Source organism: Rattus norvegicus, chromosome 4, assembly GCF_036323735.1.
Source record: "Rattus norvegicus strain BN/NHsdMcwi chromosome 4, GRCr8, whole genome shotgun sequence".
NCBI lineage: Eukaryota > Metazoa > Chordata > Mammalia > Rodentia > Muridae > Rattus > Rattus norvegicus.
The window spans coordinates 106,487,585-106,507,992 of NC_086022.1; the positions used below are offsets into that span (position 1 = coordinate 106,487,585).

Below are 20,408 nucleotides of genomic sequence, written 5' to 3' on the forward strand. Positions count from 1 at the left end.
TTCTTGCCTAGAATTCGGGAAGTGGCTGCCAGTTAGTCAATGCCTGCAGTGTGATGACAACTGGAACTCCCTACCTTTCACATGACTTCCAAATGTATCAACAGAAAAAAACCAACTTTGTACTTCTTTTGAACATAGGTACTAACTCCATTTTACATATAGATACTGAGTATTTCTTTAGGCTTTAATACACACATCACCAGCAATGCAACAGTTTGGAATGTGATGGCCTTGAGTTGGTCCTTGGAGATAATGCTGGCAGCAACTCGGACTACTACTGACTGCGCCCCAGGCTGAGCATTAATATTATGAAAGACACTGTTTTTGTTTTTCTGTGTCTTTGTGTCTGGGTGCCTGCAGAAGCAAGAGGGCTCTCTCTGGATCCCTGGAGCTGTAGTTATAGACACAAGCAGCCTGACATGCATGCTGGGAATTGACCTCAGGTCCTCTAGAAGGGCAGGTAACAAGTACTCTTAACAGCTGAGCCATCTCTTTAGCCCAGAAAGACATTAAACAATATTTCGTTTTTCTTTAGTAGGGTTTCTGGTTATTTCTTTTTTTAAAAATGAGAATAAGATTTATTTATAGAAAACTTCCAGAAAATTTATTACAGAAAAGTAATAAGAAACCCAACATCTCTAAGCACTGTGAAAGAATGGCTCCAAGAGATTCACATCAGTGACCACGAGGGGAGACAGTGTGTCACCAGGGCTCACTTAGGCAACCAAACATTATTGGTGTGATAGAAGTGTTGTAAAATATTTAGCACCTATATAAAATATCCTTTCTAAAAATAAATCTGTGGACCTAGGTATCATTTAAAGGGAACATGGAGGACGAAACGATATATAAACTAAGTATGTACATAAACCAAGTGTGTACAACCAGCCAGAAAAAACTGCTAAGAAGCTGTACCTCTCTCCTGTGAGCCCAGCACTTGGGAAGCAGTGGCAGGAGTGCAGCAATGGAGGACACCCTGATCTACAGGCACAAAAAAAATCCCCAAACAAGTAACAGCAGCACACACCACCACAAACAAGAATTGCTAGCCAAATCGCTAGTGAGGTCCAGGTTATGTCTCCAAAATTAAGGTAACTGAGGAATGATACCCACACCTTGCACACCATACATACATAGGCTTGTCCTAGCCAAAGATCTGGGCTTGCAAGGTCAAGTTCATGACTCACACATCCATGAGCTTCTACTCTATCCTAGAACTGCAGAGCACTCACCACCAAACAGGGTAAAATGCTGTGTTCAAGGTGTGTAATACAGCAAAGAATACCACATGTGTGTTAATCTGTCAATGTAAAAATTCCACATCAAGGGGCTGGGGATTTAGCTCAGTGGTAGAGCGCTTACCTAGGAAGCGCAAGGCCCTGGGTTCGGTCCCCAGCTCCGAAAAAAAAGAACCAAAAAAAAAAAAAAAAAAAAAATTCCACATCAAGGTACAGCAGCACACATCTGAAACCTAGGAAACCAAGAGTGCCCATATTGAGTTCCAAGCCAGCCAGGGCTCTATAGTAAGACCTTTTCTCAAAAACAGAAACAACAAAACCCACAACAGAGAAAAGTGACAGCTGCTTCAAGTAACCCCCTCTCAACTGCAGGTTGACCATCTACAGAGTTAACACTGAACCATTCAACCAGTAAACATTTCTTCTCCATCAATGTCCAAACATATCTATCATGTCCACATAACGAAGGAAAGACAAGAGTCTACAAGGATGGTCATTCAAAGCTATGTATAAACCCAGTGTGAAAAGCCATCGATTTGGTGAGCTGGACTGGTGCAGACTAGAGGCACCTCACCACTGTGCTCCCTCAGCACAACTGTTCACAACTGTTATTCTCCTACATTTTCTACCCTTGGTCTTACACTCACTGGCCTGGATGGAATTCTGCTTCTATTCTATTCGGGCAAGTCACTTTACACTTTTCAACTCCCAGCCTTCACCCACAACAATCCTGAACTCACATAGAGAAGGTATGTTAATCCACAGGAATACCCAGGAGTGTGTCTTCTTGTACTCCTTGACCATTGGAATGCAAACCCCTCACAGACAGGGGCAATATCTTATGAAAAGAAGTGTATCCAGGGTGTGGTGGGACACACAGAAGCTCACCACTTAGAAGTACAGTCCAAGGTCAGACTGTTCTAGTTTAGCTCTAGATCAGCCATACTTAGCCAAACTGTCTGAAAGGGCCAGCAAGATGGGTCAGGGCAAAGCACTTATTGTGAGCCTGCTGACCTAAGTCTGACCTCCAGATTCCACAGTCAGAGGAGAGAAGTCATGCCCAAAAGTTGTCCTCTGGCACAGGAAGATACTACTAATAAATAAAATATAAAAGCAAAGCTTACCACAAAAAATATGTAAGGTAGTACTGTATATATATAATAATACTATTAATAGTACTAATACTATTAATAGTAAGTAATAATATATATTAATTACTCTATGAACATCCCATAAATGAATGCACATTTAAAGTGTGTTGTACACGGAAACATTTTATCAATTTAAAAGCAAGGTATTTAAAACAATTGTTTAAAAGGGTATTTGCTTACGTGCTAAAAACAGTAAGAATCTACTATGTGCCAGGTACTAGTCTAAATACTTTATCTACAATAACCAGCACACAAAACCATGCTCCAAGACTGCTAAAAATTTATATCTTTTATACTAAATGATACACAGAGACCTAAGTAACTTAGCCTAGGTCAGTCAGTGGCCAAACGGGATGTAAAGCCAGGCAGTCATCCAAGTCTCACCTAGAATTCCACTGTTCAGAGCTGAGGAAAAACTTCAGCATAAGTAGGAAAGCTCTACCCACTGTGGCAACCTGACCTCAGTGTATCTCGGAACTGGTAAATTATCTTCTATTCTCTCATGCCAGAGCATGGAAGGAGAGAGAATATGGTCTGGAGTTGAGTCATAGATCTGAACTGTAGGCCTCCCTCGGTAACTACCGTGTGGTGATTCAGCTCTTCTGGACCATAGCAGGAAGGAGGGTGGCAAACAGGAAACACATGGAGGCTGCAGTGCTTGTTTTCCTTCAGAACCCAAACGTCCATTACTACCTTTCTTATTAGAGAAAAGGATTAAAATAAACTAACTCCCCATAGCTAGATCTCCAAGCTGGACCGGTACAGTTCTGCAGAGCCTTCTGTAGAGTCCTCTCATCAATGAACCAAAGGAGGGCCACAGTAACAGACCAATCTTGGACCATCCAAACCTGTCAGGTCTTCCCTCATCAATCAGCAAAATAAGTCCACAGATGTGCCTACAGGAGACACAGATAGGACAGTTTCTCAACTGAGACTCTCTCTTCCCAAATGACTTATGTGGACAAAACCACCTTCCTTCCTCAGCACCACGCTCTCTCTAGCCACCCCCACCCCCACCCCGTCTTTTGAGACAAGAACTCTGTTTAACAGTTCTGGCCATCCTAGAACTTACTATGGATACCAGGCTGGCCTCTCCACTCTCTTCTATCCGGTGTTCTCCCATTCCAGTGTTGAGAATTCCCCAGAGCTTAGCGATACAGTCTCACTGTCCCCGTGGTCCACAAGCTCTGCCGCCCCACACCCCAGCAGGTGCTCCTCCGCTCCGAGCTGTCCCTCCTTTTATCAGTTCACTGCTCCACCCTCACGCCATGCTTTTGTGCATCTTAACACACCAAGCTAGAAACTAACTTTCAACTCCTTCCATAATCCTTATGCCTAATCAATTACCAAACCTATCTATTTTCCTTCCCCAGCTCTATGACCTGTCAATCTGACAGCTACCATTGATTCTGAAGATGCCTTCAGAAACTTACCCTAAAGCTTACCCTCGTTTCTTTTCTCCTTCTCTATGTTGAGCTTGTGATTCTGCCACCTAGTACTACCTACCTAATCTTAGAAGGCCAGAGTTCCACACAGCTTAGTACATTTTCACAGTGAGACCCCAACCAGGCATGGTAGTTTGTATCATAATCCCAGCCCTTAGGAGGCAGGAGGATCTCAAGTTTGAGGCTAGTCTGGTTTATCCAACAAGACTCTACCTCAGAAAGGGGGTGCTGGGAGCTAGAGAGTTGGTACACTAGTTAAAAGCACTTGCTGCTCTCACAGAAGACCCAGGTTCAGATCCAAGAACCCACACAGTAGCTCACAACCAACCATAGCTCCAATTCCGAGGATTCTAATACCTTTGTCTGAGCTCCATGGACACCAGAGACATATGTGGTACAGATAAATATAATCTTGCCAACTATTCATGAATGGAAGAAAAAAAAAAAGGCCAACATGACTGCTCCTACTTATAGTAGAGGTTTATTTAAGGTATAAGAGAGATATGAAGGAGACTAATGCCAGATGCAGAGGCATCTGAAAGAGTCCAGAGTAAACAGGACCTCCCTCTGCCTGAGCCAGGCCTTGTGAGAGAGGAACCAGGAGCAGTGGCCAAGAGGAGTAAAAAGGCCAGGACAGTCAAGATGGCTAGGATATATAGAGAAGGGAGGCTGGGGGAAGAGCAGCTCAGCTCAGCCTGTGGGCTAGAGAAAAGTAGGGCAAGGGACAGGGCGTGCCAGCTAGGAGGACTTGAGGGATGCTAGGAGATCCTGGTGGCCACTATCAGTTTTGTTATGTCAATAAGCACCTCTTGGCTGACTGTATGGATTTGGGACCTAATGACTCATACACATAAAAAAAGCAAGGGTCATCAAACTTCAGCTTGTGGCTTACCATCTGTTTCATATTTTTATAGGGCTGGGAAGCTTTTGAAAGAGTACTGTTTATGGCTGAGGATGTGACAGAGGGCTTGTCTAGCATTTCCAACATCTGGGTTCAATCCACAAGACAAGCTAAATTAAATAGATGTATTTAATGTGCTTAGAAGTTATATGAAATTCATCTTTCAGTGCCCTAAGACCTACTTGTTCACACAGCCATGATTGCCTGTTTCTATACCATCAATGGTTGCTTTCATTACACAGCCAACAGAGTGGGGCAGTCCATAAGTCACACACCACGGCCCACAAAGCCAAACACAGAAGCTCACTGTGTTTAAATAGAAGTGGACACTGATTCTGGCTTCTGATAGAATTTGGTGCAAAATTCTAGCTAATTTTTTAGTATTTCTTCTATGAGTAATCTAGGACAAATAGACCTTCAACTTTCTCATCTATGACACACTGTTGAATTATTTTGGCTTTATTGATTTACTTTTGAATAAGTGCAGGTAAGCACTCCATACATGTACTGTGCCACATGCAGACACACAACCACAAATAGAATTGTAATTAAAAGGTTAGGCCTATCCTAAGACTAATGAAATAGGTCAGTAAATGTGAACGTGGAATCTAAGAGCCACTTGGTGAATGCTGTAGTTCCCTGTGCTTCCTTACTGAGAGCAGCCCGACCCCAGGCTTCTGTGCAGACGGCTATAAAATGCTTATCACCAGCCCCTATTCCTCTCCCCTCAGTAATCTGCCATCTCTGATTTCTATCTGACGGACTACCATCACCTTTAATTCGAAATGTCAAAAGCTGAACATGTTTTCCCCTCATCCTTATGCTCCCAATTTGCTAGAAGAATCTGCTATTCTTCCAGTACCCTGTCTATTCCTTGCTCTCTTACAGTAAGACTCTGGCCTGTCATCTTTTCCTTTTCTGTCCCCACTGCCATTGATAAATCGGATCCTTTTTTGATTTCGAGCTCATTTTAGCAAAAAGCCTTTAACCAGTTTCCTTGTCAAAGGCACCTATTCATCTCATGCTACCACACACATCTTTTAAAAACCTGCCCGTTTCTTTGTACCCTTTCCCTGTTTAGTTTTTTAAGAGAGGGTTTCAAGTAGCCCATGTTGTCTTGGAAGTCTCAATCCTCCTGCCTCAACTTCCCTCAGCTGCAGGGATTACAGATCTGTGTCACCGAGTCATTCTTACTTAAAACTTTTAAGGCATAATCTATCCTCCTCTATCCCACATCTGTACTGAGAATGACGAGACTGCCCTTACACGGGACTGAAGTCCGCACTTCTACCTATCGTGCTCCAACTTCCATTTCTACCCTGGTCTTCCATGATTAAAAACACTGCCACCTTTCATTCCTGCAGTCAGTGCTCTCTAACTTACGAAACTGTACACACATCAGCATTTTATCCCACAACCATCCTCAGAGAGGCTGGCATTACTATCCCATCCCTCTTTACAGAAAAGGAAACAGACTCTGAGCACTGGACCGGAAGTCAGAACAAGTGAGTCCTTGTTCTACTTCCCCTTTGGAACTTTAGGCAAGTCAATCAATGTCTCTAATACACTCCCCCTACTTACACACAGAGGTATTCAGTTTGAGAAGCTGGTCCCACTGACTTATCTCCCGTTTTTTTGTAGTTCTGTATTTTACCTCCTACAATTCTCTAAGTTGGTTACCTCTACCCAAGTCTTTATATTCAGGGTGGGCAGTGGTGGTACACGTTAATTCCAGTAGTCAGGAGGCAGAGGCAGGTTGATCTTTGTGAGTTCAAGGCCAGCCTGGTGTAGAGTGCATTTCAGGACAGCAGGGTTACAAAGAGAAACGGTCTCTAAAAACCAAAGCCCAAATAAAACAAAATAACAAAATGAACAACCACCACAGAATTTCTTTGTGTCTTGAATTGAAATGATACCCTTTGGGAAATAGTCTCTGATGAAGAACACCTCAGGCTACCTGCCAACATGTAGTCATTTAGAGCTAACACTTCATTATCCCAGTTAGACTATTTTATACTCATGGCCCTTTCTGCTTCTGTCCCCTGCCTGGCCACGAACAAGAAAAGCTAGTTCTCTGTAACTTAGTACCCATTGCCAGAGCTTCAACCTAAGGACTTAAGATTTGGGATTGGGCAGAAGAGAATGGTTTCCAACTAGCAGGACACATACTAGAAGGTCACGATAAAGGCTGGAGAGATGGCTCAGTGGTTAAGAGCACTGATTGCTCTTTCTAGAGGTCCTGAGTTCAATTCCTATCAACCACACAGTGGCTCATAACCATCTGTAACGGGATCTGATGCCCTCTTCTGGTGTGTCTGAAGACAGTAACAGTGTACTCGTACTTAAAATGAATAATTCTTTTTTCTTTAAAGGTCATTATAAGTTATTTCCTTTTAATGAAACAGAAGAGGAAAAAGAATACAAATTTTTCAAAGTGTAGGTAAATTCTACTTTGCAAAACTCTTGTTTGGTACAACAGATGTATATGATTCCACAATTCCTGGCTCGTAATAAAAAAAAAAAAAGCCTTAGATTGTGTTTGTTTCCCCCTTTGAAAGCTAGTGAAGACCACCTAATTCTAGTCTCATAGGTTTCCCATTCAACTAAGAGAGATTTCTTTTCCAGACCCCTCCCCCGCACCTTCTAGAAGAAAATAGCTAAGTCTACAAAGAAAGCTTCCTGAGGTACCTCCGTAGAGGACAGAGGCGGACCACCCCAGCCCCTGTCATTCATTCACTCAAAGGCCTTCCACATGCACAGTTAGAGAAACGTGTTTCTACTCCCCGTTAAATAGTCCTAAGGCAGGACGTGGCCAACTCTGTCAGACTCATTTCCTCTTTTCCTACCCCAACCACTGTCCTCTAGCCATGAGGCCTCACCAAAAGCACTCCCAGTTTCAGGACCTGTACACCTGCTATACTCCCTTCTTTAACTATAATTTTCGTTTAAATGCCCCCTTTCATTTACATGTCTTCAGACCTCTCTTTAAAAGCCCCATCTTCATTCAGACAGGCCCTCTCTGATAACCTTATTTACAAGGAGCTCTATTCTTTTAACCTGTGTCCTGGGTTTCCCTAACACCTGCCACCTCCAAATGTTCTACTGCATACTTATGCTTTTATGGTTTATTGCAGAAACCTACAATTTTTTTCTGTAAAGAGCCAGATAGTAAATATTTCCAGTGGTTTTGTCAGAACTGCTCAACTCTGCTATTACAGTACAAATATAGCTTAGATATCTGACGCATAAATGACTAGATGTGGCTGTTTCCCCATAAAACTTTACAACAGCAGCCTACTGGGCCCACCCTCCCAAATCTCCAGTAGATAGATCTAGGCAGAACCAAAGCATCTATCTACCTTTACCAAGTTCTACAACCAAGAGTTCACCTCACATTTCAGTACTGTAACTGCCCCAGGATAGTTGTGAGTCCAATCCAACAGAAAAACTGAACTTACTTGGCCACTGAGGATAGGTGTTTGTTTTTAACTTAATGGGTAAGATTATCTGGAGTGAGGTATCACACTACATAGCCCTGGCTGTAAACTGACTAAGTAGACCAGGCTGGCCTCAAACTATGGAGATCAGTTTGCCTCTGCTTCCCAAGTGCTGGGACTAGAGGCGTGTACTACTTACTACTCCTAGTTTAATCACAGTCTTGAGGTGTACTTTTAGATGACATACCCACTTAGTGACACCCATACTAGTAGTTCTTGGACCACACTTAATAGACCACTGGGTAAGAATATCCAACCAGCCACGTGGTGGTGGTGTATGTCCTTAATCCCAGCACTTAGGAGGCAGAGGCAGTTCAAGGTCGTTTGGTCTACTACAAAGTGAGTTCTAGAACAGTCAGGGCTACACAGAGAAATCTGTCTGGCAGGGGGAAAAAAGAAGAAAAGAATACCTGGCTAATGGGTGGTGCAGAAAAAGAAAAGAATAACAAGGGGCTGGGGATTTAGCTCAGTGGTAGAGCCCTTACCTAGGAAGCGCAAGGCCCTGGGTTCGGTCCCCAGCTCCGAAAAAAAGAACCACAAAAAAAAAAAAAAAAAAAAAAAAAAAAGAAACAATAACAAAAAGCACCGAATGGTACTTGTAGTGTCTTAGACTGTTGAAAACAAATGTGATAACTGCATGTTGCTCCAGTGATCTGATGGGGCAGAACTGAATCTTCAGCAAAATAAAGGCAGAAAACATCAAGTCTTGACTTTCTAACAGATACAGGCCAGTGTTAAGGCACTTGACACCAAGCCAGATGCCTCGAGTTCAATTCCCAGTATCCACATGGTGAAAGGGGACAACTGTCTTCTGAACTCCATGGCATACATTCTATCACTGAACTCTACCCTCAAGGCCTGCATTTTAAGATGGGGATCTATAATTGATAGCAAGTATTAGACAGACAGACAGGGCAGCTACTTGGGAGCCAGAGATGGGCATCTCTGTAAGTTTGGGACTAACCTGGTCTACACAGAGTACCAGGACAGCTAGGTTTACATAAAGAGACTCGGTCTCAAAAAACTTAATAATAATAATAATAATAATAATAATAATAATAATAATAATAAGCAGCAGCAGCAGATTAAGATTTTTCATCTTAATCTAAGATGGAAAAAACTCTGTCTCCATCAGAAACAACTCATCTTCCTTTGAATTTACTACTTTAGAACTTGCCCTGGGGGACCCATGAGCTGCTTTCATAAACTGCTCCTTGGAGCAGAAGCATTAAAACACCATCACCAACATCACTTTTAATGAAAAAGGTAATCCAGAATGTTACTAACTGCCCAGTAAGCAGAAGTACACCTAAGGACGTGATGAAAAGATAAACCGGCAGATCTAAGACGAAGCACAGGTGAGATCAGGTACAGCTGAGAAAAAGGTACAGTAAAGGGGCTGGAGAGATGGCTCAGCGGTTAGGAGTGCTGACTGCTCCTCCAGAGGTCCTGAGTTCAAGTCCCAGCAACCACATGGTGGCTCACAACCATCTGTAATGGGATCCGATGCCCCCTTCTGATGTGTCTGAAGACAGCTACAGTGTACTAATATACATAAAATAAATAATTCTTAAAAAAAAAAAAAAAAGATGCTCAACAGACTGAAGACTTCATTAAGGGTGGTAGAATACTTGCCCAGCCTGGACAAAGACTGGAGTTCAGTTCGCCAGCAGTACCAACAAACCAAACCAAACCAAAAGAAGCATTAACAAGTTTTTAAAGCAAGGTGTAGTGAAACATGCTCTCATGCACTTGGGATATGTGGGCAGGAGGATCGCAAGTTCAAAGTCATCTGTGACTACCCAGTGAAGTTGAGACCACCCTGGAAGATATGAACCCGGGGTCTTTTAAGATTTATTTTTATTTTATGTGTATGAGTGTTTTGCCTGCATGGTACCCTCTTGGAGTCTATCGTAACTCTCTAGCCCCTGAAACTAGGTCCTAAAACAAAAACAAGAAATACTGAATAATTCTAGCATTAGTTGCTGCATGTTAAAATGCTTTGGGTATTATTAACTTACTAAAATGAATTGCACCTGTGAAGCACAACGGCAATCCCAGCTTCTAGCTTTGCAGTGATGGCCGCAGGCCCTTCTCTCAGCACTTGGGAGGCAAAGACAAATCTCTGAGTTTGAGGCTATGCTGGTCTGCAGAGTGAGTTCCAGGACAGCCAGGGCTACACAGAGAAACTCTGTCTTGAAAATCAAAAATAAGCAAGCAATAATCCCAGCACCCAAGTTCATGGCCAGCTTAGGGTAACTGAGTCGCTCTTACTTTACCTTCTTCTCTACTTTTCCCAGGCCAGAGTAAGTGAATCTGACCTGTGCCACCACTGTCTATCCACATCTATATCCACAAGACACCACACAAATACCTATCAGATTCTGCAATGGTCAGCTGATCAGCGGATCTGAATACGTACACTTTTTATCCACCATCACACCAGAAAAAGGACAGTTTACAGCAACTCTTTTACTACAGTGTGTCTGCTTCCCTTGAACGGCCTTAGCTCCTCAGAGAGGACCCCATTTGCTTACACCGACAAGCGTGGACAAACATGGAGGGGATACTTGGACCAGAGTCTAGCTACTCAGCCCAGCAGTTGATAGTTATATAAGCAACAGGACTGTGTAAAGCTTGTAATGCAAAAACTAAGTGCTTTGAAAACAAAATTAAACATTTAATCCCTTGAGCTCTTTTCTTGATAAGTATCAAATATAATTACAAACCTATGAGGAATAATCTATTTTAACATACTTTTACATATGCAGATGTGTACTCAGACTTCAGAATACCTATGGTTTAATGCTGCAAAGGAAAGAAGTGAACTGCTGGGCAGACTAAGACTGAAATGTAAATGAAAATAAACTTAAGGGAGGAAGGCTCGTGCAAGTGTTGACAAAATATTAAAATACTTACACAGTTTAACTACCTTGTCGTAAAATATAAACTTCAAGATTAATTCCAGCACACTGGAAGAGAGCCCAACAGGAAAGCATTTAATTTCCAAACACATGCTTCAGACCTACTGAATATTAGCATCCTCTAGCAAGAGATCTACAAGTTTTAGCAAGCACTAGATGCCGCCAGGGTGGGTTGTCCATAAATATTCACTGAAGGAACAACTATAAGGACCAGCAAATTCAAACATAAAGTACAATTAGTACACAATTAACTTGAACCAGAAGCAGGGGTGAAACAAAACATCGTCCAGTGTTAGGCCAGGCCTTGCTCCTGGAACTCAGCTCCCCTAGATTGACTTTTCTCTACGTAGCTCATCGCTCTTCTAAAGTTCCTGTTCCTTTCCCACAGTCTCCCTTTCCTGTTAGTTAATCAGCATCCCAAATGAAAACAGGAGAGGATTTCCAGTCTTGGTTATTTTAGACAAATACTAACGAATCTCACAGATACTCATGGGGCAAGGAGCCAGACACTGGAGTGGTAAGCAGTAAGAAGCAGTAGGGTTCAAAGATAAGCCTACTCCTACCTAGCAAATAGATGGTGGGGAGGCCAAAAATAAACGATGTATACTGTAGAGTATAGGTAGAAATGCTACCCGAGGGCCCTCAACTCCACAGCACAGATGGCATTATATGGGCCTTTAAGGAACAGTAAGTAGTCAAATCATAGCCGAAAGGTAAATTATAGACCTTTAGTGGGTAGTGGGGATCCAAACTCAGGTGTTTATGTTATGTTTATGCAGAGTACTTTACCCAGTGAGCCATCTCCCCATCCTGAACTTAGTATTTAAAAGTGGCACATGCCCTTAATCCCAGCACTCTGGGAGTCAGAAGCAGGCGGTTCGAAGCCAAAGATACAGAGAAACCCTGTCTCAAAACACCAAAACAAACAAACAAACAAACAAATAAAAATTCTTGGTCAAGGCCAGTGACTCCTCATAACTGTCAAGCCTGCCAGAGCCATCTTTCTTAGTTCTAGATCAGTCTGGGCTACTAACAAACAAACAAAAAACCCATAAAAAGTGGTCTCCTTAATGAAAACCCTTCAGCTATAGAAAGAGGGTACAAACCATGCCACTGGTGCTCAGTGTAAGACACAGAGAAACACACATACATGCACACATACAATTCAACAGAAGATAACCCACTGAGTTCAAGTTTTCCCCTCCCTAGCGGCAGTGATAAATTACAACGATCCAGCTACAGTTTCTCCCCACATTACTGTAACCACTGGCGAAGTCTGTTGAGACTATTGGTTGGCACCGTAGCCATGGATGAGACAATTTTGCATTACTGATAGGCTCATGAAGCTTCCCTTTGCTAAAATTAAAAACAGCTCTCTAGGCTGTGACCACCACTAAAGCACTAGGTGAGCCACGTGGTAGGGATGGCACCACACAGGAAGGTCACTCAGCAAAGCAGTTCATCTCTTGCTAAATGTACTGGACAGTGAGCTGCTGCCTCCTGGTGCCTGCTTCACAGGACGCTGTACCAGGCAGGCCTGAGTGGTGGTTTTCTGTTTCTGCACCAAGGCTATATATTCACTGCAAGGCTTCATGCCCACGGCTTTGCCTATGCCACATGTGCCTAGCCCTACAATCCCAAGCGTGCTTTGTGTGCTCTGGGCTTTCTTGACCGTTCACATCCTTCCCAAACCATTTCCCTAGGTAATCCAAGCCTCTGACTATCTGCTTTATTCTCTCTGACACATATCCTACATAACACACAGCAAAGAACACATGTAAACCTGTTGTGTTCTGTATACTTAGGGATTCTTTCTTCAACTTCAATGAATAACTTCAGTGACCCCCCCCCCAAAAGCTATTTAAGGAATAAAAAGATTACAGCCCTTAGAACACTAAAATTAATACAAAATTACTATTTTGCAAATTTCTTTTTATTACAAAGAGCACTCTTTAACGAAGTAGAGAATGCTTCCTTTGAACACACATTCAAGAAAGTTACCCCACAGCATTTCTTATAATAAGGATAATTCAAAAACCTTCACTAAAAACAACTTTAGAGCCAGGCATGGTAACACACACCTGAAATCCCTGCACTCAGGAGGTAGGGGTAGAAGGTCAGGAGTCAAGGCTAGCCTTGGCAACATAGCTTATTTGAGGCCACTCTGGAATACCTGAGCCTCTGCTTAGAAACAGCAAAAGATAGTTGGAGCCCTGGCTGGGCGGTCAGGAGCACTGGCTGCTCTTCAGCAGACCGGGTTTGATTCTGAGCATCCAAATGACAGCACAAGCACCTGCAACTCCAGCTCCAGGAGATCCACTGCGTCTGCTGGCTCAATGCACAGTACACATTCATGCACACAGCAAAGGAACACATACACTAACTTTTAAAAAAGAAACAAAGCAGCCATGTGCACCAACAGGTGTCAGGGAGATACTCTGAAATTTAAGTCATGTCTGATTCATAAATGCATAGGCTTTTTGTCTACAAGGTTGCAAGCCAAACAAATGAATGTTTGGTCAGAAACTTCCTAAGTTTGTACTACAACAAAGTTTCCTTTCTTTAAACAAAATTATTGGTAACAGTCTGGGTCTGGTTCTTTCCTTTTATGTTTATTTTAGAGACAGGGTTTCAAGTAGCTATGCTGGCCATGAACTGACTGGTCTGCCTGCCTCAGCCGTCTGAGTGCACACATCCTAAAGCTGAGCAACAGAAAATCCCGAGATTAAAAGAAATTTATTTCTATTTAAGTCCCAAGTTAAAACAAGAAATTAATACTCTGAACTTAAACACAAAATGCCAATACATGGAAAAAGTGTATTTCAAACCGAACTTTATATGAAAAAAATCTAGAAATTAAAATACAGTGTGTTTTCTCATTAATTTATTATCTATTGTTTACGGAAAAGTCAAAGTAGTTGAGTATGATGGCTTATGCCCACAATTCCAACACTCAGAAGAAAAAAGGCTAACCTTGGCTATAAAATGAGTTTCAGGCCAGTTACGGACACACAGCAAACAAAACAAAAGAGAAAGTCAAAATAAATGTAATCTATGAAGTTAACACTATCTTACTACTGACAAGATCTTTGAACAGAGTCAAGATGATGGCACACAGTCTTTCAGGGAGTAGTAAAATTGTATGCTATCAAGCCTAGCTTTGAAGTCAAAAATCTGAGGGGAAAAAATTATTTCAATTCTCTTTTCATGTCTTAATGTGTGTTTACTGCTAAAGAGTATTTTTTGAAAAGAGAAAAATATACAAAAGGGCACGACTTTCAAAAAGTTGTAATTGATACTCTAACATATACACATACATTTGAACATGCTGTACACATTAAAAATAAATACATAATATTTTCTATAAAAAAATTGCTAGGTTTAATAGCACAAACCTGTAACTCCACCACTTGGGAGGCAGAGGCAGGAGTTCAAGGTCATCCTCAGTTATAGATCAAGTTTGGGTCACATGAAACCCTGTCTCAGAAAACCAAAGTTGAGGACCAGGGATGTGGCCCCATGGTAGATCTCTTAAATGTATACATAGTCCTGGGTTCAATTCCCAGTGCTGCAAAAGATATATAAACTGATACTAATTAGACTGATGGCTAGCAAAGTCCTGTGATCACATTTGTTAATAAATAGCATTAAATGTTTCTGAGAAACAAATAACAAATTGTCATCTATTCCATCTATCCACTTTCAGTACACAACTAAAAATCTTCAAAAAGTTAGTGGCAGAAGTCAGTAAATACAGCCTGGTGGCACAGACCTGTACCACAATGGAGGATGAAGCAAGAGGATCGCATGTTCAAGGCCTGCCTAAGACAGAGTAAGTTCATGAAGTAAAGAAAACGGTACCAAGACCGTTCCCATATCTACTATGCCATCCTCAGCACTGTAAATATAAGGAATATATTTCTACTTAAAACCTCGATCTCTTACTAATCACAGTGTAGAAAAGGGCTGGGGCTGAAGATGTTGGCAGACTGTAGCCTAGCATTGCATAAACACAACATGGTGATGTGTGCCTGTAATTCCAGCCTTAGGAGGTGGAAGCAGGATAAGAAGTTCAGAATCATCCTCAGTTACATAGGGAGTTAAAGGCCAATGCAGACTACATGAGACCCTGTCTCAGCTAAGTAAAGTGCTCTCACCAAACTGGTCGACCTGTCTGATGCCCAGGACTCCAGGAAGGGTGAGAGGAGAGAACCCACTTCTGAAGGCTGCCCTGGGCCTGCCACATGCAACTGCCATGCACACCACCATGTCTCTTGAACAAAGAAACACACTCACTATCTTTTTACCAGAGTGGCAGAGAACAACCTTAACTACTTGAAAGTGGGTACATCTAGTGATACACTTATAACCCCAAAACTTAGTCACCTAGGTAGAAAAACAGAAGTTCGAGGTCAGCCTGGACTATAAGAAACCCTGTTTTTATAAACAAACAAAAAACAAACAAACAAACAAAAAAAAAAAAAAAACAAACCAGGGGCTGGAGAGATGGCTCAGTGGTTAAGAGCACTGGCTGCTCTTTCAGAGGTCCTGAGTTCAATTCCCAGCAACCACATGGTGGCTCACAACCATCTGTAATGAGATCTGATGCCCTCTTCTGGTGTGTCTGAAGACAGCAACGGTGTACTCACATACATAAACTAAATAAATAAGGGGTTGGGGATTTAGCTCAGTGGTAGAGCACTTGCCTAGCAAGCGCAAGGCCCTGGGTTCGGTCCCCAGCTCCGAAAAAAAAAAAGAAAAAAAATCTTTAAAAAAAAAAAAAAAACAACAACAACAACAAAAACAAACCCAAACTAAAAAAAAAAAAAGCCCAAACTATTGGAATCAAAATATATTCATTCCCTCTCTAAACCTGTGGAAAATAAGGTAAGAAGTCTCATCAAGTAAAGGCATTTGCCACACAAGCCTGGTGAACATAGTTCAATCCTAGGAAGTCATAGGATATGGCTCTATAGTTAGAATATAGAACTGAGCTCAAAAGTTATCCCGACCCTCATGCACTGCTCCACACACCCTCTCTCACACATGTACACTAAATACGCCAAAACAGCTGTATGGACAGTCGGTGAGCACTTTGACAACCACTTGCTTATTATCGTTTTCTGTCAGCCTGCCTCAGGCTGCACTGCCTCCAGAGACTGTCTGCAAACACATCTTTCCTATCAGCTTGGAGTGAAAGTCCGTGTCTCCTCACATTCCTTGGTACCTAGCAGTGCCTTTCACACAGTAAGGAAAACAGTCCAAGGATTTAAAGCTGCTATCTGTGTTAACTCAGGTAATCAACTACAACCCCCATAACTGAGCTCATGAGCTAAGTGATCTCACAGGTTTTTATTTACAAAGCTATTTCCTGGTCTTCAAACTCAGAATCACACACATTTCAAATATGTTGTTTTCCAAAACATGATGTTAAGAATTTTTGTATGTGTGATACAGGATTTTGCCTCAACCTCCTGACAGGGGTCTGGCAATACAGACAGGGACCTGAAGTGCTGTTTCTTTTGACTGAGTAGTACAACCAGGTTGGCAGTAAATTTCTAGGTTCAAGGGATCCTCCAGTCTTACTCTCTAAGAGTGGCTACGGCTAATACTAGGTGACATCATACATGCCTCCTTTTATTTTCCTTTGGTGCTGAAAAATAAACCCAAAGCTTTCGACGTAGGTTAAGCATGTCCTGCAAGGCCAGGGATGCAGCTTAGTTGGTAAGATGCTTACCCAGCATGTATGAAGCTCTGGGTTCAAGTCCCAACACTACATAAATCAGACATGGTGCTGAATGCCTGTGAGCTCAAGGTCACTCTTGGTCACAATAACTTCAAGGCCAGCCAGATACCTATTATACTGTCTCAAAAATAACAAGAAGCAGAACAACACGTGTGCTCTACAACTAAGCTATAGTCCTTGCCAGAGACAGTTTAAAAAAGAAACATGGAAAACAGAAAATGAGTGGGTTTGGTGTAAGACCCAAAACTAGATACTGTTGATATAGACAACATAGAGTGGCCTGGTGCTAGTTAGACCTGGGAAACGTTTGCTAACATGGTAAGCACATTTCAAAACGAGCTGAAAGGGAGGCCCTGGAATTCTCCCCAGTCAAATCATGTAGCAAATAGGAACTTCACTGTGGTGGAGAACCGCCCTCCACTAACACCTACCTGAAAAGGCAGGAGCTTATTCCCCAGCCCTCTTCCCAATCTATGCTGTGCTCCCTCATAAGGTGCAGGAGTTGGTCAGTTCCTGCACCTGCTCATGACCCAGTAGAAATGCAGACATACCAAGGGTATGTCTGGGCCCTTCCTGGTCTCCCACCAGTTCCAGGACCCTCAGCTGTATAGCTCCACTAGGTCAGACAAACTACAGTGCTTGGATCAATTTTGGCCACCACCAATTCTCGATGGGCCCCACCAGCTAAAAATGGCTTTTACATCTTTAAATGGTGGTGATGGCAACGTTTCAAGGAACCATATTTCATGACACATGAAAGTTTTATGAAATTCAAATGTCAGTGTCCATAAATAAGGTTTTAAGTGGAACACAGCCATAACTTGATTAGGTGGCTTCCATATGACAACTGTGACAGTGACAGACTATAGTTGGTTAAGCCTATAACGTTTTCTACCTGGCCCTTTACTTTAGAGAAAGTGGGTTAACTCTGGCCTAGAGCATTCTCTGTGTCCTTGGCTGCATCCATTTTTCTCAGAGTAGTCCAGTGCTTGATCTTGATGGGTGTTCATCTTGGGGCTGTGTGGTCCAATGTTATATCATCTGTATACTACAGAGCAATTGGTTAGAGTTGGGAGAAGACAAAGTAACAAGTTATTTGTACACTTAAGGCTGTAAAGCAAGACCTAGGCAAGTACATTACAGGCTGTTCAGCTCTGTCCTGAACTAGACTACAACATCCAGTTCTGGGTCATACTCCCAAGGAAAACAACTGCAGAGAATGTAAGGACAGATGATTAAAAGAGCAAAATCTAGACCACTAATAAGTGCTGTGCTAAGTGAGATGGCTCAGAAGGGAGGCAGATATAGGAAGGCTGAATACAAGAAGGTGCCTGAAAAGTATGAAGCCAGTCTAGTGTGCATAGTAAGTTCAGACCAGCCAAGAATAGGTACCGTGATCCCTGTCTCACAATGAAATAAACAGGTTTAGCTGGTCCAAAGAGAAAAGTAAACAAAAATCTGAGCTTGTACCCTATATATTGTACCCTATATTTGAGATTGTCAAATCCTTCCTGATGAAAATAATTACTGCCTGAAATAATATACTACAAAATATAGACAAATCTCATGAACAGATGTGATACTAAAACTATCATTCCTGCTTTAGGCCAAAAACTAGACCCTTAAACTAACCCTGTTAAAGGTCTGCGAGCACACACCTTTAATCACAGTTCTGGGGAGGCAAAAGCAGGCAGAACTCTTGAGTTCCAGGCCAGTCAGTGCTACTTAGTGAGACACTGTCTAAAATAAATAAAGAAATAACTTTAATTAATGTATGTATGTAAATATAAAAATCACTTGTCAAACATTGTGCATTAAGTTGCCAAGACAGGTGTTGAAAGTTTCAAGATGTCAAGTAATTAAAAAGTATCCTTACCAGGACCAAAGAGGGAAAGATGGGCTCAGATCACACAATGTGTATTTTATTAAAGGATGCTGTATCTACCTAAACCATGTCAATGGCTCAAACACATCATCTGAGGGTACTTTTCCAGGATACTGCATCAGGGTATTCAGTCCAGATGCTGCTTCCTTAAGGCAAGGAGCAGACCTCAGACACCCATCTCATCAGACTGTTTTTCTGATATTTTAATCTGGTTCCTCAGTTAGAGCCTACACCCCGTGCTCACTTTCACTTTGTCTTGAAGGTGATCAATACACCAACTGATGCCAACCTTACCATCTCCAAATGGAATGATTATAACCTTAATTAAAACTTTTTTCAAATTGCACTGATAAGGAACACATTCCCATTAAGCATATAAAATGGTTTAACAGGTGAGTTCCCAAAAATTTCTTTTCATCCATCTGATTGAGGCTAAATTAAGTACCCTGCTATTTCAAAATGTCCAACATATGAACAGTAATCAAAAATGCTCCAAGAAGTTTCTTTCCTGTTAGTTTTTTTTTTAGAGAATCACCAAACACAAAATGTTCGATCTCAATCTTGCCTTTAGAAATGCAAATTCTGAAACTTTCACTAAATGTATGTTAACTGAACTGAGTTTTTCACCATAGAAAATCCAAGGTCTGTACTTCCCTAAGAATGTCCTGCCTGCGAGAGAATCTTCCTCCTCAAACTTTTTCTACTTCCAAAACACCTTTACTGGACTTGAAAATCTAAGGGATACAATACTTTCAGGTCACGTATACAATCTTCCATTACCCGTACTGAAATAAACTTTTCACTGAGTCGGTGAGACTACTTTTTAAGGTAAAATCTGCTGTAGTGAAACAAAGAGAACCTAACCCCCTCCCCCTTCCTAAACCATATGGTAGTAAATTCGAGTTAACTTATTTTTCACCAGTTCATCGCCCATCCATCGGCCTTAAAACACTTGTGCCTTTGTGCCGTGGGGCTGGGACGTGAGTGGTCTGATTCTTAACCACAGAACCCTAGCGTGTTTCCTTCCACAGGGCACCGCGGAAGTCCAAACGCCCCCGACTGTAAGCCTGCTTCGGTGGGCAGCGCACGCGGGTGAGGGCCCGGGGCCGGCCGGGAGCAAGTTCCGCTCTGGCGAGGTGACCGAGCAGAGAGTTTGCTCGCCGCGGCTGGGCTGGATCCGCCCCGGGAACTTGGCTTACCCGAGCCCAGGGACGCGCCGAGGCCTACCGCGAGGCCGGGCGAGCTCCAGTCACCGAGGGCTGCCCGAGCCCGGGCCGCGGCGCCTTCCCACCCGCACGGCCGCGGCCCTCAGGTGGGGCCGCGGCGCCTTCCCACCCGCACGGCCGCGGCCCTCAGGTGGGGCCGCGGCTCGCCCGCGGTCTCCCAGAGACCGGACGCGCCCGCGGGGCCCGGACCCCATTCCCCGGTCGCGGCCGCACGCCCGCGACCCGGCTCGGCCACCGCGCCGGGCTCTTCCGGGAGCCGCCGCAGCTAGGCCGCGCCGGGGCCCCGCGGTTCCCCCGGGCGGGCCGGCCGGGCCTTGGGCGTCCGGTATGTGTCCCGAGGGCCAGGCTCCCGCCGGTAACGGGCCTCGCCGCCTCCCCTCCCCCTCTCCCGCCCC

The 20,408-nt window shown here is 43.0% G+C and overlaps 1 protein-coding gene across 3 annotated transcripts in view; it reads right to left on the reverse strand.

Moving 5' to 3' along the window:
* Positions 1–20,408, reverse strand: part of Kcmf1 (potassium channel modulatory factor 1) — a 60,386-nt gene that overhangs the window by 39,611 nt on the left and 367 nt on the right. The window contains exon 1 of one of the 3 annotated variants that reach the window (XM_063286688.1): positions 17,798–20,033. The exons of 1 other annotated variant lie outside the window; for it this stretch is intronic. The gene's annotated coding sequence lies outside the window, so the exon portion shown is untranslated. Of the gene's footprint in view, positions 1–17,797; positions 20,034–20,408 lie in introns of those variants that run through there. One more of the 3 variants, XM_039108353.2, reaches the window with a different exon arrangement.